Source organism: Stegostoma tigrinum, chromosome 1, assembly GCF_030684315.1.
Source record: "Stegostoma tigrinum isolate sSteTig4 chromosome 1, sSteTig4.hap1, whole genome shotgun sequence".
Lineage (NCBI taxonomy): Eukaryota > Metazoa > Chordata > Chondrichthyes > Orectolobiformes > Stegostomatidae > Stegostoma > Stegostoma tigrinum.
In genome coordinates, this window is record NC_081354.1 from 12,867,803 (window position 1) to 12,895,603 (window position 27,801).

Sequence of the window (27,801 nt, forward strand, 5' to 3'; positions counted from 1 at the left end):
ACCATTTAAAGATACCCTGGTCTGTCACATGAAATGAGTTTATAGGTTGGCCCTGTAACCTTTTTTGCCTATTATCTCCAAGTTATTCTGCCACATCTACATGCCTGCATCCTTTATGCAAGATGTTCAGGTGAAGCAATCAGCAGGCCGGTCCAGGGAGAGCCCCAGTGTCATCCTTCTGTTGGATCAAAAGGCTTAACACAAAGTAAACCATTTAAGATCACTTACGTCTAGCATTATAAAATGTTAAATCCAATCACAAAGAGAAAATTAGCTCATTTTCAACAGGAAAAAGTGTTACATTGAAATAGGATTTTGACCTACAATGCGGTATAAGCTGGTTTACTTGCAGTTCAATGTAACTTCGAAGTTTTCAGTTTCTGACCTCACTATATATTTTCAGCTACAACAGTTAAGCCCTGACTCAGTTGGTGGCACTCCTGCCTCTGTGTCAGAAGGTTGTGGACTTGAGCACATAATTCTAACTGACTGTCCAGAGCAATAGAGTCGTAGAGTCAGAGAGCTGTATGGCATGGAAACAGACCCTTCAGTCCAACTCGACCGTGCCGACCAAATATCCTAAATAAACCCAGTCTCATTTGCCAGCATTTAGCCTATATCCCTCTAAACCCTTCCTATTCCCTACCCATCCAAACGCCTTTTAAATATAATTGTACCAGCATCCAACACCTCCTCTGGCAGCTCATTCCATACACGAACCACCCTTTCTGTGAAAGCATTGCCCCTTTAGGTCTCTTTCAAGTCTTTCCCTTCTCCACTTAAACTTACACCCTCCAGTTTTGGATTCACTCGCCTCAGGGAAAATACCTTGTCTATTCACCCAATCCATGCCCATGGATGATTCTAGAAGGTCGTCCTTCAGCCCCTGACGCTCCAGGGAAAATAGCCACAGGCTATGCAGCCTCTTCCTGCAACATCATAATGTGCCTCTACTGAAGTCAGAAAACACTTTAACAATTCACATTGATACATTTGGCATTTTTCAAAGACATTGAATTAACCATGAGCAGTAAAAATGGAATGTCAGTACTTGGATACAATGAAAAGGGAACAAAACAATCTGGCAATGGTGTGTCCCAGCTCCAGCAGGCAGATGCTCGAATGAATCTCTTGCTGTCTGCAGTGATTATTCGACACTACTGAGTGGTGTGCACAATGGACATCTTTCAACCTCATCAGCAAACCCTGCAAGACTGGCAACACGGAAGACGGTCTGTATTATTGCATTTTTGAGGTGAGACATGTAAATGAAGACTGGCTGCCCTCTTGGGTGGGCTTAAAAGACCCCAGTGCAATATTTGAAGAAGAGCAGGAGACTTCTCCAGGAGATCCTTGCCCATATTTATCACTGAGCCAGCATCAGTAAAGCAGATGATTCAGTCATTGTCTTTTGGAATATTGCTATGAACAAATATGTTGTTGTATTTCTTACATTACAGCAGTAACTAGGTTGGGATCTTTCTCTCTAGGGAAGTGGCAAGGAAGGGGGCTGAAGGGAAAAAAATTGAAGAATAGGAGCAAAATCACACCATTCAGCCTGCTAAACATACACCATTCAATACGATCATGGTTTCTCAACCACTGTGATGCATTTTTCCCCACGCTGTTGCCGTATCACTTGATGTAACTGGCATTTAGAAATCTGCCAATTTCTATTTTGAACATACTCATTGACTGAGGGTGTGGAATTCCAAAGACTTGCAACTGTCATGGAATTGTAGAATCCCTACACTGTGGAAAGAGGCCATTTGCCCCATTGAGTCCACACTGACCCTCCAAAACGTTTGGCACCCGGATCCATATCCTTACCCTATCCCTGTGTCCCTGCATTTTCTATAGGTAATCCACCCAGCCTGCACATCCCTGGATGCTATTGGCAATTTGGCCAATCCACATCTAACCTGCATATTTTTGGACTGTGGGGTGAAACTGGAGCATTCTATTCATCTCAGTCCTTGATGGCTTCCCCTATATTTTGGAATTATTTTCTCTGGTTTTAGACTCACTAACACAGGAGAAATATCCTGCTCACATCTACCCTGACTATGCCTTCAAGTATTTTGTAGCTTTCCGAGATTTCAAATCTCTGAAGAACACAGGCTCCACTTCCCCAGTTTCTCTCCATAAGATGGTCCCATTATCTAGGGACAAGCCTGATGAATCTTGGTAGCACTCCTTCCAAGGCAGCAAAACCCTTCCCAGGGTAAGGAGACCAAACCTGCACATGGTGAGGCAGTTTGGCACCGGAAAAAACCCCACTTGATTCCTGCCACCTCAGCAATCAAGGTCTGTGTGGGAAGGCCCATGAATGACTTTCCCAATGCACCATCAAATAAGACCCTTAGGTGGGCAATTAATGACCACTTGAGGACACCATCCTATAACTGGCTTGATCCCCTGTTTTCTCAGCAGACAAGGCAAACAGCTGTTATCCTGACAAGGAAACCTGGTTGGGCTGGACCTCCACTTGATCCTATTTGCGGGGCACTGTGGGGTGGTTGGTTGGCAGGAAGGCATAGGTAGGAGATGCCCACGTATGCATTTGTGCAAAAAAAAATTATATCTTGGCAAACCTTTCAAAGGTACTTCATAACCTGTGAAGCACTTTGGGTTTCTTTATGATGTGAAAATTTTTGGCCAATCACTTTGGGACACTATAGGTGCTATACAAATGCATGTTCTGAAAATTGCAAGCCTTTTGTGGTTTAAGTGTCGTGACATTTCTCTCAGGGAAAGGTATGGAACATGTCATAAGCTGGCATGATTATCACATAACATGGGTATTACAGAAACATATTTGCATGCATATATATTGGTAAGAGCTTTCATATCCTTAACATTGATGGGATAAGTTAACTGAAAAATGCTTCTTGGTTAGGAGCAGCGACCTGAAGCCTGTGTAATGATGGGCCCTACCCACAACTTCATTACTGAGATGTGAAGCTGGTATTGATTGACAAGAACAAGAAGTGATCGGCAATTTCTTCAAGGTAACAGCTGCAACCTCAAAATTCATCTGGAAAGACAAACGCGTAGTGCTATTACAAGAGATGTAAGGTCCAAACAATTCCATTTTGCAAGGGAAGGTGTGATTTGTTTGCAAAGGGTGGTACCACCTAGCTATCCATTAGAAAACTGGGAGGGAAGGTACCCTGAACCAATGTAGCATTCCCCTCAGTGCCAGGGACCCGAGTTTGATTCCACCCTCAGGCGACTGTCTGTGTGGAGTTTAGATATTCTCCCCGTGCCTGCATAGGTTTCCTCTAGATGCTTCGGTTTCCTTCTATAATAAAGATGTGTGGGTTAGGTGGATTGACCATGGGAAATGCAGGATTACAGGGATAAGTTGGGGAGGGTGTGGCCTGAGTGGGGTGCTGCTCAGAGGTTCAGTGTGGATTCAATGGGCTGAATGGCCTGCTTCCATCCTGAGGGATTCTGTGAAGATTCTATGCTTCTAACGCCATCACCGGTTTAATTGGAGTCAAAATATTCTTCAACTCAGTGTGATCTACAAGCACGGAGGGACTGCAGAAAAGGACACTGATTCTTTACTAACAACGATGTTGTGATGGAATTACTGCTGAGCATGTTTGTTAGAGGCATAAAGGCATTTTATTCACTTGTGACGCTCAGCAAATGAAGTTCCAGACATTATTTACAACCGTTGATGGGGTAATTTGACAGTTTGAAACTTTATAATTCCAGAGGGGGTGACAGTGGCCTTTAGGTTACCACTGAACGCAGCTGTAAACTGGATCTAGCTGAGGTAGCAGTTTGCTCAGCTGTAGAAGCAGTTTTGCTGATGAGGTTGAAAGATGTCCATTGTGCACACCACTCAGTAGTGTCGAATAATCACTGCAGACAGCAAGAGATTCATTCGAGCATCTGCCTGCTGGAGCTGGGACACACCATTGCCAGATTGTTTTGTTCCCTTTTCATTGTATCCAAGTACTGACATTCCATTTTTACTGCTCATGGTTAATTCAATGTCTTTGAAAAATGCCAAATGTATCAATGTGAATTGTTAAAGTGTTTTCTGACTTCAGTAGAGGCACATTATGATGTTGTGGATTTTTATCTTGAAATCGCCTTTTGGCTGATGGTGTGCAGCAGCAGATTCGTTAAGATAACTGGAGATAATGCAGTGTCAGAGATTTGACACATTATTCCATGCCAGCTAAAAGGAGTTAGCAAAGGCATTGGTGCATTCTGTGCAGGTGAAATTTTCAGAATTTCCTGTCTGGGTTGATATGTTGAATAAGAAAGGTATTAGTGCTCATCCTATGAGACTCTGAGAGCTTTCTCTTTCTTGTCCAAAAGACAGTGAGATGAGCTGGAGACTGAACTTTATCAGAGCCTTGTCTGTAGAGCAAAGCTGCCAGCTTGATCTACATGCCATCCATCCCGAAAACCACTGCATACTGTTGCTGGAGCGTACACTCTCTATAGGATGAGCTGCAGCACCTTGTCATTACTTCTTTGCGTCTGCTCCTCAGTCGCCACCTGGAAGGACCAGGGCAGTTGATGTGTGCAAGTTCCCTGTACTAATTACGGCATGCACCGCTGTTGCATAATAAATATTTCAGTGGTATAAATGATGTGGCCCTGATGTCAGAACAGCACTGCAGAGCAAAGAGAAACACTGTAATAAGGAGCTTTATTCAACCTGATGCATATCCTGATGTTGGTAAAGAGCTTAGAAGTGTGTGAGAGAGTCTCACTCCAGGATAAAGACAAACTGAGCATGCAAGGAGCTAAGAATGACAAGACAACACAGCCTCCAAGAGTGAAAGTTATGATACACAGCACCCTATAGCTTGTTGAAGCCACAACGGGACAACCAGCAATCAGGAGTCGATGGAAAAGCACAATCCACAGGCTAGGCTGCAACTATCCAAGGCCTGATTCCTGCAGAATTCCTTCTCAAAGCAGACAGCTCTTCTTCGTTGCTGGAGCAAAGTCCTGGGACTCGCTACCTAACAGTGTTACCGGAGCACCATATTCACAGAAACTGCGGCAACAGATGTAGCCCACAGCCACCATAATGCAAAGAAGAACAGGGAATAGGTATCAGAGATAATGGGAACTGCAGATGCTGGAGAATATGACTTAACAAAGTGTGGAGCTGGATGAACGCAGCAGGCCAAGCAGCATCTTAGGGACCTCTCTGATGTAGGGTCTAGGCCCGAAATGTCAGCTTTTGTGCTCCTAAGATGCTGCTTGGCCTGCTGCGTTCATCCAGCTCCACACTTTGTTATAACTGGGAATAGTTACCTGCTTTATTAAGCCTATGTTCTGTGAAGTGCATTTAAGATACCAAAGAGGTTTCGCTTTTAAAAATATTAGTTGCTTTCCTGTTGCTTTTCAATGTTTTCTTATCAACCTGACAATAACTGCGATTGTGTTGTACTTTTGCCCAGTGCAAAAGGCAAATGCTGTTGTAAGGATTAACTTTGCAAATCACTGCCCTCCTCTATCTGTTATTATGAGAACGAGGCTTTGAGGGTTTGTGACCTCATAAAACAACTAGAAGCTAAGCTGTTGGGAAATTTACCTTTGTGCATATAATATCCTGCTTACCATTTACACTATTAAACCTAGCACAAGGCTGTTCAGAAAGTTAACTCTCTCCAGAGTCCTCTCTGATGTGGTCTGTCACATCATAACTGATGTAGGCTATTTACATACAAAGTATTAACCATTTATTGTACAGTCTGAGCTACAGTTCTTCATGGATTATCATTATCTTCGCCACAGTCTCTCTCTCTCTTGTTAGAGAGAGACAACTGGTGCTGGTTTAACCTGAGGGTTACCAACCACAAGTGACGTATACTACTTGAGCCTAGCTGGTTAATAAGCTATTGTTTTTCTCCTTATTGGCTATTGTGGAAATCAGTCACAGGGCACCCACTTATCTGAGATAACAAGGTGTGGAGCTGGATGAACACAGCAGACCAAGCAGCATCAGAGGAGCAGGAAAGCTGACGTTTCAGGTCTGGACCCTTCTTCGGAAAGGGTCCACTTATTTCTCCTTTTTATGACATTGATTTCAAATCCAGTTGAAAAGACTTTCTTTAATTAAAAATGCAGTAAACATTCTTTTTGATGAAGTGGGATCTCAATGTTGCTTGCTCGCAAGCCTGGAGCATGCAAAAGTGACACATTTCTGTTTCATGAGGTAATTCTTGCTTATTTGTAGAAATTTATGTTTGTCAAAAATGATCAAAATCAGTAAGTTCCTGGCTTGAAAGTTTGCTCATTATGTTGTCTACTCCATGTTCAGTTCTACTGACTTCAATAGACCTGATATCAGGCAGGATGGATTTAAAATAAAAACTGATACCACTTGTTTAACACTATCATTCCATTAGTGATTAAAGCAGGATGTTAGAAATACTAGCTGACTAAACGGGTAGAGAAAAGAAAGTGTTCAGATGTTTCACATGGTGGTGTAAGCAAAGTGGTAATTGTCAGGGGATCATCTGGAAAGGACAAAAGGAGGATTCAACTTCAGCTACCTTGGGGACACTTTTGCAGCCCTATATCCTCTCTCCTCCCTCATCATCAGACATCAAACTGGGAGGGTAGTGGGCCCTCAAGATAGGTTGGTGAATAGTTGACCATCTTCTTGCCCAAGCTTGAGCTGTCTACCATATTGTAGTGGGTAGCTCAAGTATCAACCAGCCTTCCCTTGGGTCTATTGAGGCCCTTAACTGACGAATCTAGGTTCCATTATCAGATGGGTGGAAGGATCATATGATGCAGTGGAAGTGTCACTGCCTCTGAGCCAGGAGGCCATGGATCAAGTCTTATATTCGCCAGAGGTGTACAACATCATCTCTGAGCAGGTTTATAGATTTATAGAGTCGGTTGATTAGGCTAACAGATATAGGTTGATTAGGAGAACGTAAACTAAAGATGAGTGATGGAAGGCAGAGGAAAATGAACTGTTTTTTCAAACCATCAAAGTTGAAAAGGAGGAAAGGAAACTGCCTCCCCTTGGAGGGTCTTGTGCTTATTGGTGGAGGGGGTGGGTGGGTGGGGGTGCAGGAGTGGCCTCCAAGATATTATCCACTCTTTATGCCTCTTCCTTATCTCCACTGACCTCCAAATCCAACCCTGCCAAATACCTTGCCCCATGCTAGGGTTCCTGATGTCTCTCTACCCAAATTCTTGTGGCCATCTTGCAGTACCTCTTCCCAAAGTCTCCATTGTAGTCCCAGCTGTGTTCACTGTTGGCTAATTCAATTAGTCAACATTTATCAACTGCAGGACCACCATACCTGGAATTTAAAACCTCGATATAAAGCAAGAACAAATGCCTGTCTTTAAAATGGGAATGACATTTCATCTGTGATGTTATCCAGTTGTATTCTGTCATCAAAATCCTTCAAGTAGGTAATATACTGCAGCACTATCAACGAATATATACTGTTAGGATTGCCCAAATATTACCATTACTTCTCAGTATAAGTACCACAGAATATCTATTGATACTGAATATGCAATAAAGTCCTGTTCTATTGTTCTACTCCCTAACCAGAGAAAAGAAAATCTGTATACAAAACTTGTCTTAACATATCGCTCGTGATTCAATTGCTATCTCCTGCTACAATTTTTAGCTGCCTATTGTGGTATTATTTGTGTTATCATATATAATGGAAGTATGAGTTTTGCCTTGGCTTTGTCTATTTCCTGGCAACAGTTATCTATTTCTTAGACTGTTGGTATTCAGCAACAGTGAGCGAGTGCGTAGCAATGTTAACATGCTGAAATATTCCACGACAATTCTCAAGTGTGCAACAGTATATGGAATTTATAGCTCAGAAGCAAGCAATTGATCCATATGGTTTGTGTCCCACATGAGCCAGATCCCACCTTACTCTTTTATTTCTTTCTCTGTCTTGTGTTTATCACACTTTCATTTAAAAATGTCAATGATATTCACCTCAGCAGTTTCTTGGCAGTATGTTAAATATTTTGACCACTCCCTGGGCAGACTATTGCCTGCAGAATTTTTTTCTGGGGCTTGTTGGTAATGATCAGAGATTGATAGTTCCTAGTTTTATGTCCTCTCCCAAGTGGAAATGTTTACTCTCTTTCTATCCTATAAAATCATTTTTTAATCTCTATTAGCTGATCTGTAGTTAAAAAAGCCTCAGTGACTTGGCCTTATAGAACATTCATTTATACGTATGGAAAGACCATTTGGCCATGTGATCAAAAGACTGGACAAAGATAGAGACTTTAAGGAGCAGGCAGAGAAATTTAGGGAAGGAATTTTGGAATCAGATACAGCTGCACGCAAGAAGTCATGGATGTTCTAGATATAAATTATTTTAAATCCATCCTGCATGATATCAGGTCTATTGAAGTCAATAGAACTGAACATTGAGTAGACAACATAATGAGCAAACTTTCAAACCAAGAACTTACTGATTTTGATCATTTTTGACAAACATAAATTTCTACAATGTTCTGAGGGCATTGCAAAGCTTGACAAAGTTATTATGACTGGGATGTGTGAGGCTATGGAGTGATTTTAAAAGACCAAGAATTTTAAAGTGAGATGCTCTTCAATGCTACTCCATGCAGCTCATGAAGCTTAGGGTGCTATGTGGAGGTCAGTAGGCAAAAATAAGATATGACAGTGAAGGTTAAGGACATTAGAGATGGGAGCATGAGGAATCAAAATGTTCTATCCAGCCTGTTCTACCATTCAAAATGATCATGGATGTGCTTCAACGCCAACTCAATTTTCTTATCTTTTTCCCATATTCCTTGAGTGCCAAAAATCTGTTATTTTCAATGTTGAATATTTATTGCATCCACCGTCAACCCAGGTAAGGAATTCCAAAGAGTTAAAAGCTCCTGGAAGTGGAGACATTTCTCCTTATCGAAGGGTTAAATGGCTAATCTCTGATCTTGAGAAGGCGACTCTCCCTATTCTAGACTTTCCAGCCTGAGGGAGAGCAGTTAACCTGTCAAACCCTCTAAGAATCTTAGATACTTCAAGAAGACCACCCAAAGTTGATTGCCACTGGAACTGGATAATAAGGTGAGCAGGTTTTTTTTTGCTGGAGCCACCCCAGTATCTCAGTGAGGAGGACCAGGTTTGAGACGAGTAGATGAGGGGAGGACACATGGATGTTATTATGGGGGAAGGGAAATGTGCTGTTATGAGGCGTGCTTCCACTGGACACAGGATGTCTAACCGGGGGAGAAGGAATCCTAACACCTTACCACAGCGACACAGCGCCCCCACCGCCCCACCCCAAATACCTGCACCAATCTCAATCCACAAAAGGTGTCAAAATAAAAACACAAATGTGTTGGAAATCTGAGATAGAAACAGAGAATGCAGGAAAAACCCAGCAGGTCTGGGAACATCTGTTTTGAGAGAAACAGAGCTAATATTTCCAGACCAATATGATTCTTAAATCTCCACAGATGCTGCCCGAGCTGCTCTGTTTTTATTGCCACAGAAAGACAGCCAGGTTTTACCTGACAACGTCACCACATGGTGTGAACGTTCCCTGTTCCTGGCAATATATTCGCAACTGCAGAAAGAACCTCTGAGGATGGAATTCTCTGCATATTTCTACCATTTTTCTTTGCATTCAAGTAATGGTCCAATTCCCTTTTGAGATCTAATATTCCATCTGCTTGCAACACCCCATCAGGCAGAGCATTCCAAGTCCTAACTTCTCACGACTTTAAAAAAATGCTTTCTCACGTTGCTTCTGGTTCCTTTGCCAATCACTTTAAAGCACTGAGTCTGTTATTATCTTTTTGGCTGTGCAGGTTTTTTTTCTTCTGGTTTTATTCTTCCAGTTTTATTTTTGCTGTGCCTTGTTCCATGGCCCTGGTGTATGCTGGGTACGTATGTACATGTTTTCTGCTCACCACTGAGCCATCATCTTGCCCTAAAGTTGACAGTAGGACAGGCTCAATCTGAGGGCATCGTATTTTATGGTTGGTGCAGTCCTGTAAAAATACCTAATGATCCCACAATAGATTTTGACAAGACTTCCTTAAATGCAGCCATTTAGAAAAAAAAACGGGAATATCGTTGTTCATGAAGAATGAGTTTCTAAACATAACAGATCTGAGAAGCGGGTCATAGAGTTATAGTCATAGACATATAGAAGTCTACAGCACAGAATAATGCCCCTTGGCCCATTTTATGTGCCCTATTCAAGCTATTCTATCCTCATTTTCTAGCACTGGCCCGGTACGTCTTGGCATCACAAGTGCACATCTACATACTCCTTAAATGTTATGAGGGCTTCTGCCTCTACCACCTTTTACAGGCAGTGATTTCCAAGTGCCTCCTATTCTGAGTAAAGATGTTCTTCCTCACATCCTGTCTAAACCTTCTGCCAGTCAGTCTGAACTTATATTATTCTGAGGCGTTAATTCTGTGCTCTGAGCGATGAGTTGTGATTGCACAGAATTAGAGAAATCAACTTCTGCTCCTTTCCATCATAGAGGGGATCCACATGCAGAATTCTCATATACAATGAATATACTGTAAAATTGTACATTGTAGATTGGCTGATACACCACCTTTTTAAAACCAGGGCATTTAAAAAAAATCATCCATAGGATATGTTCATTCCTGGTTAGGACAGCATTTGTTGGTCATCCTTAATTGCACCCCCTGAAGAAGGTGGTGGTAAACCATCTTCTTGAATCACTGTAATCCTTAATATGTAGTTATGTGCACAGTGCTATTGGGAAGGGAGCTTCAGGATTTTGAACCAGAGACATTGAAGGAACAGTGATATATTTCCTGGTCAGGACGATGAGTGGCTTCGAGTGGAACTTACTAGAGTAGAAGTGGTGTTTCCATGCATTTACTGCCCTTGTCCTTCATGGAGATAGCAGTCATTAGTTTGGAAGGCACTGTTGGAGAAATGATGCTGCGGTGGTACACAATGATTCCACTCTACGTTGGTGGTGAGGGGAATGAATATTGAATGTAGTGGATGGGGTGCTAATCAAGCAGGTTGGATGGCGTTAAGCTTGTTGCGGAAGCTGCACCTATCTACATTAATGGAGAGTATTCCTGTAGTCTTCTGAATCATGCTTTATAGATAGTTGTGCCAAGCCAGGCATAATGTATTATACAGCTGCTAAACTATGAGTGTCTCTTGGAAGTCACCAAGCCCAATTAGAAAATTAATGAAAAGTCAATTGTTGCTCACCGATTTGGGGAAGCCTACGGTAAATAAAAATGCAAAGGATAGTGGATGGTTTTGCATTTTTGTTTTGATTGCCTTCAATTTTCTATGAATGGGTCAGGAAAATTTTGGTGCCAGTTTTGCCTTCTGGATATTTCTCTATTGCCTGTGTGTATAACATGTGAATGAGTTGGGAGAAGTCTAGCTTTTTGTTCTGCCCTTCATCTTGACTGGGAATGAGTATCCTCATGACTTTTGAGTTCTGAGGAAAGGTTGCTTGATCCAAAGCGTTAACTGTGATCTCTGTCCTCAGATGCTACCAGACCTGCTGAGCTTTTCCAACAATTTCAGTTTTTGTTCCTCATGCCTGTTGATGGCCAACATTTAGCCAACAGATGCAGCCTTGTTGAGGAATCATTTACAAATTACTATCAAAAACTGGCATGTGTAAACAGAGATTAATTTTGTATGTTATCTACCAACTTGCTTTCTCAAAGATTGAAGTTACAAAAGGTGCACAACTGTGTATGATTTTTCCCAGTCTTTACTGAATGAACATGTGGTAGGTGAAAGGGATACAAATATTGCAGCTAATCTTAGTATATGGCATGTTTTCAACAGAATGATGTTTCTTGCCTTTGGAAGTGTTGCACCTCAAAAACAGGAACAATATCCAAAGTTTTCAAATAAGAAGTAGTCCCACAACACAATGATTTGTTGTCGATTGCACAAATGCGAACAGATATTTCCAAATGACTTTTGTGGCCTATAACTCACTGAAAAGGCCCCCTGCTCAACACTCCAGCATGTGTTTGACAGGATAAGGGGGAAAAAAAACTGTTTATTGTTCAACTGTTATTTACATTGCAATTACATAAACAAGGCCTGGTTTGCAGCGCTAAACTTTTTATTTGCCTTTTTTTATTGTTTGTGGCAGATCTACATCCACTGTAATCACTGGTCTGAACCGTGAATGTTAAACTCTTGTTAGGCAATTGGTGAAGGGCAAAACCAAATGAAATCTTTTCTCAGTTCAAATGTATTCATGGAATGAGATGTTACTAATAAAGGAATCTTTTAGTACATTTCTATTGTCCCTCACTCAGGCCAGAAGCTCTGATTTCAAGTGCTATCTGCCCCAGAAGCACATCATAACATATCTGAATAGTTAGAATAATTATAGCACCAAACACAGCCATCTCCCAGTGTTAATGCATTTTTAAAAAAATCAGTGCCCTCCACCTGTATATGTTTAACTACAATTGATGTATAACTAACAATGGACACCCCAGGATTACTTGGAAGCTAAATGAGGTAAATTTGATATGGCTACACTTTAACCCTATCAGAATAATGCAGAGGTCTTGGTGTCGGACTAGGGATGGACAAGGTCAGAAGCCACGTGACACCAGCTTATAGCCCACAGGTTTATTTGAAAGAACAAGCTTTCAGAGTGTTTCTGACAGACCTAGGCAAGTATTGAGATGAGCTGCATCAATGCCGAGCAGGAACTTGACCTTGGGTTCCCAGTGTTAACATTGAATACTCCCAGCTCAGGGTGTAACAACCCTAGATGCAGAGTATAGATTTATACAGTGAGTTATTGGAGCATGAAATGCTTTGCTATGGAGCTTATTTGAAACACAAGTTGTCATATCCTCGGCTGGGAAATGTGGATGAGCGTTTGAAGGACTGTGAGATACAGATCTAGAGGCAGAAAGCGAGAGAGTGGAATTGGGTTTTGATTGCGCTACCAAAGACGTAGCACAGAAAAAATAAGTCAAACAGTCTCATTCAGTGCTGTGAACTTCTAAGGTTTTTCAGCTTCAGCAATGTGCACTTGCCTCAGCGTAGAAATCATTACAACCATGAAACTTATATCAACTTCTGGAATCCTGACAAGTGCAGTTCATGCAAAAACCAGAACTTTCGTTGGAAATGACTCACTGTTCTTCCACAGGAGATGTGAGTGAAGTTTTTGTGCACAGCAATGTGAAGAGAACACTTGCACCATTCTGAAATATTGCTGAAAATTCCTGAAAACCATACATCTTTTTGAAGGAGATGTAACCTGGCTTGTAATCATAGATCAACTCATACCTAAGTGTTGAACTACTTCGCTGGCCCATTCGTTGAATGGCATAATATTATGTTAATGTGGATAATCCATGAGGTATAAAGCATCATTTAAAAACAATTGTTTAACGTCAGCTTTTGAGCTCCTAAGATGCTGCTTGGCCTGCTGTGTTCATCCAGCTCCACACTTTGTTACCTCTGTTTCTCCCACCTTGTTCTATTCTTATCTCCGAATTCACATTGTGCTCCCTGGAAAATTTGTAAAAGGTGTATGACAATTAGTGCAGTTTATTTTCCTCATTTATTGTCTGTGAGAATTAGAAACAGAATTGTCGAATCCCTACAGTGTGGAAGCAGGCCATTCAGCACACTGAGTCACACTGACCCTCTGAAGAGCATCCCACCCAGACCCAACTCCTACTTCGTTGCCTATTTAATCTGTTTGTTGACATTACTGTTGCTAGATGTTTGGAAATCACCTAGGCTTAATCTAATTAATGGTGAAATCCTTGCTACAGAGGTTGAAAGATCTTTGTGGGTAACTTTTTTTTATAAATGGCAGTCAGCGTTGTCACTGTCTGATCAACATCAGTGTCATAATTCCATTTCTTACATCAATCATCCTCAAACTGGTTACAAATAGTTCCGTGCTGTGCACCTATACCCTGAGAAGGGTGGCGTGTTCACATAGTGGCTAGCACTGCAGCCTTACAGTGCTGGGGACCTGGGCTCGATTCCAGCCTTGTTTGATTGTTTGTGTGGAATTCATACAGTTTCCCTGTGTCTGTGTGGATTTCCAGGTGCTCTGGTTTCGTCAGGCAGTCCAAAGATGTATAGGGTAGGTAGATTAACCATGATAAATATTGGGACAGGGCAGGGGGCTGAGTGAGTGCTCTCTGGAGGGTTGGTGCAGACCTGATGGTCCCAATGGCTGTTTTGGACGCTGTAGGGATTCTATCTACAATGTGACTACCCAGTGTCTGTTTTTCATTGAACTTTAAAGAATAAGTTCTAATTTGTGGAGAAGAAAACAAGGCTGGAACATTCGGAGGGTGGTGAATCTTTAGTATTCTCTACTTCAGATTTGTGTGGAGGTTCAGGCATTGAGTATATTCAAGACAGAGGTCTAGATATGAAAGATATCAAGGGATGGTACAGAAAAATGTGTTGAGGTGGCAGATCATCCATGAATTAATTGAATGGCAGAGCAAGCTCGATGGACTAATATGTCTATATTGTTCCTGTGCCACTATGATAGCAAACGAACAACAGATTGACTTGCTGTCATTTACTGCTCTAGTGGGCAAGCTATAATTCCCCAAAAATGCTTGAATAAAAGCAAAATGCTGGCAGATGCTGGAAGCCTGAAACAAATACAAAAAATGCTGGATAGACTCAGGCCTGGTATCATCTGAGGAGAGAGAAACAGCATTAGCTTTTGTGTTGTTGGACCTTAATTTGCTTTGCTGGCTTCCGAAAACCAGCTACATGCACAACTCATCTCCAGTCGATGGTGCATCAAAGTGTCATGTTATCGTTGGGAATATGTTGTTAGAAGAATTCTGGCATCAGTTTACAGCTGACAGGCCTCTTAATTTGTGATGCATCTCAGTCAACAGACTGGGACGTCAGAGCTGATGGATAGAGGGTAAATATGGTGGATTGGGGTGGGCTAGAGAAAGGAGGTGGAGCTGGGGAATCCAGGGCAAAGAAATCCCTGCAATGTTTTAGGCCCTGGCGCCAAGAAACTATTAATGATACTGAGAATAAATGATTGGGCAAGGTGACAGAATATAATGTGGATATTCACTTTGGTAGAAAGTGTATAAAACCCAAATTTTTTTCCTAAAGGTTGAGAGATTACCAAATGTCGGTTTGCAGATGGATCAAAGTAACCTGGCAGGAACAGCAAGCAATCAGGAAGGCAAGCTCTGTATTCATCCTGATTGAAAAGGGGTCCAGAACTTGTGAGTAAAGAAGCTTTTGCAGCAAATATAGAGGTCATGATGAGATGAAGCCTAGAGTCGAGTACAATTTTGGTCTCTTTATTGAAGAAGGATACACTCTCCCATGTGGGCATTCCAAAATGATTTAGTAAATTAATTTTTGGGCTGAGAGGATTATCCTTTAACAGCGATAGAATTGAATAGGTCCACAAGAGTCGACTCGACTGAAACATCTAAGACCCTGAGGAATCTTGACTTTGTGCAAGTGGAAAGGATATTTTCTGCTGTGGGAAAATCTACAACTAGTGATAAGGGTTTCAAAATAAGAGATTGCACAGTTTAGGCAAAAATAAGGAGAATTTTTTTGTCTTTGAAATCTTTGAAACTTACCCTCAAGAAGTAGTGGAAGCAGAGTTTAAACATTTTTAGGGCACAGGATAAAGGGTTCTTGATTAGCAATAAGATATTATGTTCTTGTAGGGAGGCAGGAATGTCGGGTAATGTATGCTGAATGGCAGAGTATGTCGAGGGGCCAAGTGAGCTATTACTGCTCCTAATTTGCATATATATAAATCATGTGTAGGCAAACCTTTTGGTTGTAGGGTTGCAGATGGGTCAAAAAAAATTTTATGGAGGGTCAGCTGTAAAAACTCATCAAATAAATAATTATAATGAAGATAACTCTTGGAACAACTAAATATAAAAGCGTTATTATTAATATGCTATTCTGACATTGGACATGGGCGTTGCTGGCTGGGCCATCATTTATTGCCTACTCCTAATTACCCATGAGAAGGTGATGATGATCTGCTTTCTTAAATTGCTGCAGTCCATGTGCTGTAGGTAAGATCATCGTACCACCGATGCAGTACATACCATACCATAACAAAACCATACATTCCATTTCTTTCAGAGATAATGGGAACTGCAGATGCTGGAGAATTCCAAGATAATAAAATGTGAGGCTGGATGAACACAGCAGGCCAAGCAGCATCTCAGGAGCACAAAAGCTGACGTTTCGGGCCTAGACCCTTCATCAGAGAGGGGGATGGGGGGAGGGAACTGGAATAAATAGGGAGAGAGGGGGAGGCGGACCGAAGATGGAGAGAAAAGAAGATAGGTGGAGAGAGTATAGGTGGGGAGGTAGGGAGGGGATAGATCAATCCAGGGAAGACGGACAGGTCAAGGAGGTGGGATGAGGTTAGTAGGTAGCTGGGGGTGCGGCTTGGGGTGGGAGGAAGGGATGGGTGAGAGGAAGAACCGGTTAGGGAGGCAGAGACAGGTTGGACTGGTTTTGGGATGCAGTGGGTGGAGGGGAAGAGCTGGGCTGGTTGTGTGGTGCAGTGGGGGGAGGGGACGAACTGGGCTGGTTTAGGGATGCAGTAGGGGAAGGGGAGATTTTGAAACTGGTGAAGTCCACATTGATACCATATGGCTGCATCATTGTGGCAGTGCAGGAGGCCCATGATGGACTAGATGAATCTAGTCCATCATGGAGAATGGGAGGGGGAGTGGAAATGGTTTGCGACTGGGAGGTGCAGTTGTTTGTTGCAAACTGAGCGGAGGTGTTCTGCAAAGCGGTCCCCAAGCCTCCGCTTGGTTTCCCCAATGTAGAGGAAGCCACACCGGGTACAGTGGATGCAGTATACCACATTGGCAGATGTGCAGGTGAACCTCTGCTTAATGTGGAATGTCATCTTGGGGCCTGGGTTAGGGGTGAGGGAGGAGGTGTGGGGACAAGTGTAGCATTTCCTGTGGTTGCAGGGGAAGGTGCCAGGTGTGGTGAGGTTGGAGGGCAGTGTGGAGCGAACAAGGAAGTCACGGAGAGAGTGGTCTCTCCGGAAAGCAGACAGGGGAGGGGATGGAAAAATGTCTTGGGTGGTGGGGTCGGATTGTGAATGGCGGAAGTGTCGGAGGATGATGCGTTGTATCCGGAGGTTGGTAGGGTGGTGTGTGAGAACGAGGGGGATCCTCTTAGGGCGGTTGTGGCGGGGGCGGGGTGTGAGGGATGTGTTGCGGGAAATACGGGAGACGCGGTCAAGGGCGTTCTCGATCACCGTGGGGGGAAAGTTGCGGTCCTTAAAGAACTTGGACATCTGGGATGTGCGGGAGTGGAATGTCTTATCGTGGGAGCAGATGCGGCGGAGGCGGGGGAATTGGGAATAGGGGATGGAATTTTTGCAGGAGGGTGGGTGGGAGGAGGTATATTCTAGATAGCTGTGGGAGTCGGTGGGCTTGAAATGGACATCAGTTACAAGCTGGTTGCCTGAGATGGAGACTGAGAGGTCCAGGAAGGTGAGGGATGTGCTGGAGATGGCCCAGGTGAACTGAAGGTTGGGGTGGAAGGTGTTGGTGAAGTGGATGAACTGTTCGAGCTCCTCTGGGGAGCAAGAGGCGGCGCCGATACAGCCATCAATGTACCGGAGGAAGAGGTGGGGTTTGGGGCCTGTGTAGGTGCGGAAGAGGGACTGTGCCACGTAACCTACAAAGAGGCAGGCGTAGTTGGGGCCCATGCGGGTGCCCATGGCCACCCCCTTAGTCTGTAGGAAGTGGGAGGAGTCAAAAGAGAAGTTGTTGAGTGTGAGGACGAGTTCAGCTAGGCGGATGAGAGTGTCGGTGGAGGGGGACTGGTCGGGCCTGCGGGACAGGAAGAAGCAGAGGGCCTTGAGGCCATCTCCATGTGGAATGCAGGTGTACAGGGACTGGACGTCCATGTGAATATGAGGTGTTGGGGGCCACGGAATTGGAAGTCCTGGAGGAGGTGGAGGGCGTGGGTGGTGTCACGGACATAGGTGGGGAGTTCCTGGACCAAAGGGGAGAAAATGGAGTCCAGATAGGTGGAGATGAGTTCGGTGGGGCAGGAGCAGGCTGAGATGATGGGTCGACCTTCAGCTAGGCGGATGAGAGTGTCGGTGGAGGGGGACTTCATCTAGGCGGATGAGAGTGTCGGTGGAGGGGGACTTTCAGCTAGGCGGATGAGAGTGTCGGTGGAGGGGGACTTCAGCTAGGCGGATGAGAGTGTCGGTAGAGGGGGGGGGGGCGGATGAGAGTGTCGGTGGAGGGGGCGCGGATGAGAGTGTCTTTATGTGAGCAATTGACCATCCGCTTCACATTGAGCAGATTCAGTGATAGGTAATTTCTCCAAGCATCTTAAACAGACTGCCTCTGCATATGTGGTTATATTATATATATATTTTTTTCTTTATTTATTCTTGAACGGGACGTGGGCATCACTGGCTAGACAGCATTTATTGCCCATTCCTAATTGCCCAGAGGGTAGTTCAGAGTCAACCACATTGCTGTGGGTCTGGAGTCACATGTAGGCCAGACCAGGTAAGAATGGCAGAACCTATCAAACTCTATCTGAAATACACTCAATGAATTGGCCTCCATTGCGTTTCCCAGCAATGTGCCCCATAGATGAACCACCATCTGACTTAAGAAATTTATCCTTATATCAGTTATAAAGGGTTGTCCCTTCACTCTGAGGCTGTGTCCTTGGGTTCTAGACCCCTCTAGTAGTGGAAACATCTTCTCCATGTCCACTCTATCCAGGCCTCTTAGTATTTTGTAACTTTCAAAGAGATCCACCCTCATCCTTCTGAAGTCCATCGACCAGAGTCCTCATCAGCTCATCATATGACAAGCCCTTCATTCCCAGGATCATTCTGGTGGACATCCTGTGACCCCCTCCAATGCCAGCCCATTCTTTCTCAGATACAGAGCTCTGATACAAAATTGCTCACATTATTGCAAATGCAGTCTGAACAGAGCCTGGCACAGCTTTAGTAATGTATCTCTTCTATTGTATTCTAGCCATTTCAAAATGGATACCTTTCGTTTGAACTGTTTTCTTTCTCAATCCTTCATACTTGTCGTGAGCGTTCCTTGTGTCAAAGGACATCAGCATAATCTGGCCAAGTTGTAACTGGCAATCATAACAGTGTTGTAGAACAGAGAGACCTGGGGGTTCAGGTACATAATTCTTTGAAGTTTGCATCTTGGGTAGTCAAGGTGGTTGAAAAGGCATTTAGCACACTTACCTTCATTGCTCAGACCTTTTGAGTTGAGTAATTGGAACATCATTTTGAGGTCATTTAGAACATTGGTGAGAGCTCTTCTGGAGTAGTTCATGCAGTTCTGGCCCCCTTGCTACAGGAAGGATATTAATAAACTGGAGACGGTTCAGAAAAGATTTACCAGGATGTTGGCGGGAATGAAGGGTTTGAGTTATAAAAATAAACTGGAAAGGCAGGGACATTTTTCACTGAGGCACAGGAGGTTGAGGGGTGACATTTATTGAGGTTTACAAAATTGTGCGGGTCATAGATAAGGCAAATGACAAGCATCTTTTCCTCAGGTTGGGAGTGTTCAAAACTGGGAGGCATTTTTTTTAAGGTGAGAGGAGAAAGATGTTGAAAGGACATGAGGGGCAATGTTTTTATACAAAGGGTGGTTCACGTGTGGAATGAATTGCCAGAGGAAGTGGGGGATGCAAATACAGTTACAATGTTTGAAAGACATTTAGATAAGTTCATGAAAAGGAAAGGTTTGGAGGGATGTGGGCCAAGCACAGGCAGGTGGGACTAGATTGGTTTTGAACATGGTCGGAGTGGATTAGTTGGACCAAAGGGTCTGTTTCCATGCTATATTACTGTATGTATCTACCACATGGCAATCTTTTGGACCTTACATTGAGTAGCATTTGATGTCTTTTCTCTTGGATTTCTCTTGTAATGAATACGAGAGCTTTACTTGGCTTCCTGATGGATTCTATCACAATGGTGTTAGCCACCTACAATATGGTATCGCAAGACCCCACCAAGAGGAAAACAGTAAAGAAATGGGAAATAACATGTGGAGAGACTGAAAGGCCTTTCAGTAGCACCACATCTTGGAAAATATTGTAATCTGCGTCCATCTGTTCCACACCCGTTCGGGAAAACATCCATAATTTTTATTTTTTTCAAAACACAAGGCATTAACCTAAAACCACACAGTGTTCACTTTCAATTACATTCATCACTTTTCTTCTAAAAGGCTGAACTTCACCTGCACCTCTGGCAGGAGAGGAAGATACTTTCTCAACTTAAGTCTTAAAGTCTGTAGACAACAAATTGCTGGAATGTCATGCTGAAATGTTTAATTGGGATTACTTGTGGAAAACTTCAGTTGTTCACCTCGAACTCAGTGCAGGATGTAAGCTTCAGTATTTCAATCTTACATTTACCAGCAGGAAGCGTGCAGATCATGTTTATGCTGGGTCTACAAATCTGTAGCCCTTTGGTTCTTTTGGCAGTTGTCTTAATTCCATATCTTCTGGCTACCAATTGTGCTGTTACTGGGAAGCATTTTCTCTTTATTTACCTAATCAATACACTCATGATTTTGAGGAAAGTCAATTAAATCGATCCTTAACCTTTCCTGCTCTAAAGAAAATAACACCAGTATTTCTCATCTTCCTACTTAACTGAAATATAATGTAAAATGTTAACATAATGGTTATACAGATACAAGATTTTAAAATAGATTCATGTACGTACAGCCATTCTAATGGGTAAAGGCACTCATTACTGATGAGAACGCAGACCTGAATGTTCCACGTTCAAATCCTGAATGGCCAACTTTTATGGCACTTGACCTCAACTGGAGTCAGCCCTGCAGTGAGGAAAATTAAATAAAATGAAAGTTATTAGTGTTTCCAGCATTTCCTGACTTCATTGACACGAAAATAGGTGTTGGTCAGTTAGGAAATGAGGAGAAATTTCTTAGTTAATTATTCATATTGGGAATTCTCTATCCCAGAGAACTGTGGATGTTCAACTGTTGCACATATTCTGGACTAAGATGGGGACTCTGATAGTACAATGGTGATATCCCTACCTCTGGGTCACAAGTCCTGGATTCATCATCCAACCAGCTCCTAAGATATATAATAACGTCCCTGTATAGGTTGATTATGAAATGTCTGGATAGATAAAGACATCAAGAGATTTAGGGATAGGATTGGAGAGTGGAATTAATTAGATTGAAGGAATGGTCTTTAGCGACCTTATGACCAATTCTGACTACTCATATTTTTCCTCTCACATTTCTTCTTTATTGTCGAGGCCCCAGAAGTGGACTTGGGTAGCTACTAATAAGCCAAGTTGTGGTTTGGAAGGGGAATCAGAAAGCTGGACGGAGACATTACTAGGTGACAGGGACTCACCCTTTTAATGGATCACAGACAGTGAAGGGTTGTAATTTGACATTAGAGATGGTCATGCCTGTATTGCTTGCGCTCGAGCCATTCCCTCAAGCCATAAAACTGAACAGGTCCAGACAAAGCCCAGCATTAATTGTGTCTCTGTGGGTCACAGAGAAACACGAGTGAACATCCGCAGCCTTCGAAAATAACCTGGACTCCTGTTTCCCCAATCCTCCATCATTGAAATTGTTGTCCCTCCTCTGCCTTTCCTCCCTGACTCTCCCGCTCCTCCTTCTTGAATTTATTTTGCTGGCAGCAGCTCAAGGATGAGTTTCCGCTCTCGATCTTGTAAAGCTGCCTGCTTGGTATTCTGGCTTCTGCCCCAAGTCATGGGAGACCCCTGAAAGGCAGTTCTACACTCACAGAAAGAAAATCACATTAAAAGATCAAAACGGAGTCAACTCATCAACCTGATAGGCACGTTCAGCTCCTAGTTCCTGATTTTACTTATAGCAGCAGTACTGTGCTGACAGGATTCTTGGCCATGTATCACCCATCTTCTACGCTCTGCTCTTACTTCTTCTCTCTCACAAAAATAACGGAGTCCCTCTGGTCCTCACTTACCATCTACAAAGGATTGGAAGCTGTCATTTCTGTCACCCCAATGGGATGCCACCACCAGACACATATTCACATTCCCTCCCTTGACAGCTATCTGTATGGGCCATTCCCTCTGGGGGACCCACCTCCCATTCCCAACATCTCCTCAAACGCCCATGACACCTCCCTTTGCAATGATGGATGGTGCAGTGCCTCCCTGTTTACCTCCTCCTTTCGCATCACTTGAGGACCCAGACACACCTACCAACTATGTAGTGATTTACTTCACTCAATCTAGTCTCCTATATTCTTGCTATTCACAATGTGGTCTCCTTTACACTGGGGAGATGAACTATCATCTGAGTGACTGCTTTGCAGAACACCTACATTTTCTCCGCAAAAATGACTCTGCCACATCAACACACCAGCGTGCTCTCATGCCAACATTTCTGTCTCAGGCCTTCTGCAGTGTTCCATTGAGCTTCAGCACAATCTCGAAGAGCAACATTTCATTTTCCACTTGGGGACCCTGCAGCCTCCAGGACTCAACAATAACCTTAGAGCCTGATTCATCCTTCCGTGTTTTTTTATCCTCCCACACCTAGTCCTGTGATCTCAGTCACTCATTCTCCTTACCCCTAGGCCTATTATCACATTTTATGGGTTGCTTTCAGTACATTCTCTTCTACTCTTATCTCTTACTATCATTTATTCAGCTCTTCTTCTTTCCCAGCCTGCTATCCATGATTTCCTAGTTTACCTACTTCTCACATCTCTATCTCTCTCTCGCTGCCTGGGCTCTGTCTCCATCAATCTGCTCACCTCTCCCTTCGACTTCCCCACCCCGACACTTCCCCCAAGGTCAACTTCAGCATAAACATCATTTTCTCCTTGCTCCTAACTGTTCTGATGAAGAGTCACCAGACTCAAAACATTAGTCCTGCTTTCTTCCCACAGTTGCCACAAGTACTGCCGAGTTTCTTCAGTCTTTGTTTCAGCATTTGTAGTTCTTTGTCTCAGTTTATATCAGTGTAATTGGCTCAGGATTCTAAAGGTTAGGGCATTGGCCTTTGGCATTTTTGACCAATCATTTGCACTTCCCATGCACCCTTTTCCCACTCTCCAAATCCCATGCCCTCATGCACTTTGTATAGTATGATCTGCCTGTACTGCACCCAGAAATAAAACTTTTCACTTTACCTAGGTACATGAAACAATAATAAATCAAATCAAACCAAATCAAATGATTTCTGGGCTAACGTAGATACGCCTTGCATTCACTGAACAGTTAGAATGAAGTTGCCCATTGAAAGTGAACTTTTTTTGTATTCCAATAGAAAATGATAACTATTGCAATATAATGTAGCTTACTTCATTCCTGCATGAATTCCCCTCACAGATGGTGACGGGAGCATTAATCCTATAGAGTTAAATTTAATTTAGGAGTCCTTCTGCTTTGAGTTCTATGTACTTTTTACTCATGTATTAGCAGCCTATTAATTCAATCTGCCAAGACATATTGTTTTCAATGACAGTGCCTTGATGTTTTCATGGATAATCAATATGGGCAGTGCTACCATTGCGTTGACTGTAGTATGATATTTTCAGATCACTGCAGTGAGGCAGTGCCAGCTGTTTGTGTGGGAGGCAATGCACCATCAGCTGTTTACAAATAAATTAGGGGCTCTGACTGAAAAAAGGGGTTTCCTGTGCTTGAGGGGTGAATGTAATCCTCAAGAGGTACGAAAGTAAAATGAGCAGAAATGACTAATTCCAGCCAAAGGCAGTTGGAGATCCTAAATAAACAGGTCAGGGTCTAGGAAAGGTTGGGAGGAAGAAGAGAATGCTTTCCTCTGTTGAACCATCCCATTCATTTATGACATTAAAAGTGTTTATAACACAAATTTTTGTTGTTTGACTGTTTCAGTGTTTAAAATGCACATAAAGCAAAATTAAGTGCTATGGTTATGGTTGAGAGTGCAATTCCTCCCAAAATGAGCTGTTTTGGGGTTTATCCGCATATGTTACAGGGATCAGAAAAGATTACTCATTCGTATTTCCCCAGTAGTATATAGGAACTGCTTTTGGTTAATAACTACAGAGTGAAACTCACTTCATATGAAATACGCGGAGCTTGATCTCAAATTTTCAGGAATTTTGCTGGACAATTTGAGGCCAAATTCCACATTCTGTCAATCCACTAACTGCATGATTCAAATAGCAAATGTTTTAGTAAGTTTCTAGTTTATCACAGACCCATGGTGTGATCAAAGGCAGATTGAAGTCCTGATTTCTTAACCACAGGTCTGAGGGGCAATTAAAGATGGCAAATAAATGTTGGCCCAGCCAGTGACACCAACGTTCTGTGAGTGAATAAAAGAAAGGTCATCTGTTCTTCCCAAGTGCTTTCCACAAGTTGTACCTTAAGTTAGTTACCTGAAGGGGATCTCTCTAATTTGCATTTGATTAAATCTATACAAGCTACTGACTTATCTTCCTGGGAAGTCTGTCGCATTGATTGCCCACTCATTCACTGAAATATTGGTCTTGATTTTTACATTTGGAGACAATACAAGGGAGACAGAGGGAAAAAAACATAGCAAGTTCGGGAATATGGAGTAGCACCCATTCACCTTAACACTTTTAAACGCTTTACAGCATTTTGCTTACCAACTGGCTAAATTAACTTTGGGATAGCAAGGTCTGTGGATGCTGGAGTCAGAGGTAAATCAGTGTGGAGCTGGAGGAACACAGCAGGCCAGGCAGCATCAGAGGAACAGGAAAGCTGATGTTTTGAGTCTGGGCCCTTCTTCAGAAGAAGTCAGGAAGAAGCAGAAGGGCCCTGACTCAAACCGTCATGTTTCCTGCTCCCCTGATGCTGCCTGGCCTGCCGCATTCCTCTGGCTCCACACGTTGGGCCTAGAGGACAGAGGGTGGAGGAGATCAGTTGGTTTCACTTTGGTTGGTGTGGCTTGATATTTAGGACTTTTTTCCTCCTGATGATGGATTCCAGGAATGGTTAATGTCGGGTGCTGTTCAAAGATTATGTGAAATGTTAAGGGTTTTGGGTGGGGCAGGTGGTTGCCTCAAGATTGGGTGGTACCTGGAAGGTGGAGTGGGGATGGGGTTAGGAAAGGGCTCTGGTTGGTAGAGTGGGGTGGAGGAGCTCCAGAAGGTGGAGTTGCGGGGGTTGGGGGTGGGGGGAAGCAGGGTCGAGGGGCTCTAGAAGATGGAGTGTAGGAGAGGGGACCTGGGAGGTGGAGTGGGGAGGGAGCAGCCATGGAAGATGGAGTAGGGCTGTCCTTGGGATGTGGAGTGGGGGGAGTAAGGGGCTGTGCAAGGTAGAGTGGGAGGAGTGAGGGGCTCTGCAATTTGAAGTGAGGGGCTCTGCAAGGTGGCATGAGGGCAGTGAGAAGCTTTGCAAGGTGGAGTGGGGGGAGTGAAGGGCTCTGCAATTTGAAGTGAGGAGATCTGCAAGGGGGAGTGGGGGGAGTGAGGGGCTCTGTAAGGTGGAGTGGGGAGAGTCAGGGGCTCTGCAAGGTTGAGGGGAGCAGCAGCCCTGAAAGGTTGAGTGGGGTGTGTGCAAGGGGCTCTGGGATATAGTGTTGGGGGGAAAATCACGCTTGCCTCTCTTGACATACGTGGAGTTTAAAGATGGGCAAAGTTCTCCGGTTCATATCTGTGTTTATTGTGGCCTGTTGCCTCGTTGTGATTGTCTGTCGCTCCATCTCCCCCTACCCTTGCACTCCTCACTAGCTGAATTTTAATGAGAGTATTGCCATGAGCCTCAAAACACTGGTCCTGATATTACAGTGGCTAGAGCACAGCAACTTGGAGATGGGATCTCACATTTTAGGGTTTAAGCCTTTCGGCTGACCTGGCTGGATTGTGGAAATTGAATCCAATGTGATTATCTCCGCATCCCGTGCAAAGTACTGCAGATGCTGGCAACCTGCAATAAAAATACTGGAGAAACTCTGCAGCATCTGTGGAGAGAGAAAAACAGCATAATGTCTTGTGTCATGTACAACTCTTCTCCAGAACTGAACAAACTAGACAGACACTCAGAAAGGCAGACTCAATCCCCAGCAACTTGGATCTGTACTGACCATTTGCAATATGTTCTCATCAATTCTCCTGCAAACTGTGGTAGAAAAGTGCCACTGGAGGATTGGAGTCTGACAGTGTTCCAACTTCTGTCATTCACTGCCAATCCCTCTACCTCAGCAGATTTCAGACTTTTGTTTTGAGCCAGGACTCATTTATGTTGAGTTCAAATCAAAGAGTTAATAAAGTGATTGGTGGCTAAATGTTAGACATTTGAATGCATTGTATTTCCCCAAGCTACTCCGAGAATAATCAATAAACTCTCTATTGTTAGCGACTTGCTGCTTAAGACACTTAATGCACCAAATACCAGTGCTTGATTTAAGTGACAGATACAGTGCAGCGAGGGCAATTTGTTAGAGCTGAATCATTTTTAAGTCCTGATTAGGAGCCTTTACTGCAAATCCCTCAAGGCTTCTACCCATTGTTTACAGGCACGGTACGCTGAGACATACCCAGGTTATTTCCTCAAAGTAGTCCCTTCTGGTTTGACTTAAAACGGTCAGATTTTTTTGACGACATATTTCTAATTAGCAAATGATCGTTCCTTTTCAAATAATGTTTTGTGAAGTCTCAGTTTTAAAGATGTGTGTTGACAATGAGTGTCGTAGTTATAAGCAACCAATACCAGCTATTGGAAAAGTTTTACCTTATCTTAACATGTGGAGGCTCCTTGTGATTAAATCCACTCTGATTTGAACATGATGAGTATTCGCTACTTTCCAGTTGGGCTATTGATTGACTGTAGGTTGATGCACTAACTATACTTAGACAATGCTGTTAAATTGGGTTTGAATCAATAGACACATAGAGCTAAAATAAAGTACAGATGTTTGTCAGAGTTTTGTAATTGATGCCAGAGAATCATGGGATTATGTTCAGCATGGACTGGTCAGACCGAAGGTTCTGTTTCCATGCTGTAGGACAGCTAAGAGTCGACCGCATTGCTGTGGGTCTGGAGTCACATGTAATCCAGACCAGATAAGTTCAGTAGTTTCCTTCCCTGAAGGACATTAGTAAACGAGATGGGTTTCTCTCCAACAATCGATTCATGGTCATCATTACAGTTCCTTTTTAATTGAATTCAAATTTCACCATTTGCCTTGGCAGGTGTCGAACCCAGATCCCCAGAAAATTCACCAAATCTATGGATTAACAGTCCAGCCATTGCCTTCGCTAGATGCCAGCTTGCCCCACTGATATGCCTTTCTCCCAGCCACTGGATAATAACTATATGTTCCCAACAATTAGCAGCTGCTGCTGTGTGTGTGCTTCTGTGGCCCTCTATCTTAGACAGCAGTCAGCGACATCTCAGAGCATGTAGCATGGGTAGTTTCTTCACTCCCTCCACATAATTCAGTCGCATAAAGCAATGAGGAACCCGTTGGCCTCTTCCACAGTGTCAGTGCTATGTCTCAGTGGAAGAAATCTCTGCTTGATTATTTTGCTGCTCTCTAATAAGAAAACAAAGCTTGATTACCATTGCACAGCGCAAAAAACAGTGATATGTTCATGCATCCCATCCCCGCCCTCCTCATGAGATTGTCAGATTAGTAATTGTCTAATAATCAGTTGCTTATTAATTAACTGTGGACTAGCTCATTTAAATCAATAGAACACATCTTCAGTTATGAAGAACAGATTACAGTAATCAAAGTGATTTCTGTGTGTTCAT

The 27,801-nt window shown here is 43.2% G+C and overlaps 1 protein-coding gene across 3 annotated transcripts in view; it reads left to right on the plus strand.

Annotated features, from left to right (window-relative positions):
• The window catches only part of nrg1 (neuregulin 1), a 741,182-nt gene that overhangs the window by 17,606 nt on the left and 695,775 nt on the right, over nt 1-27,801 (plus strand). The window lies entirely within an intron of this gene.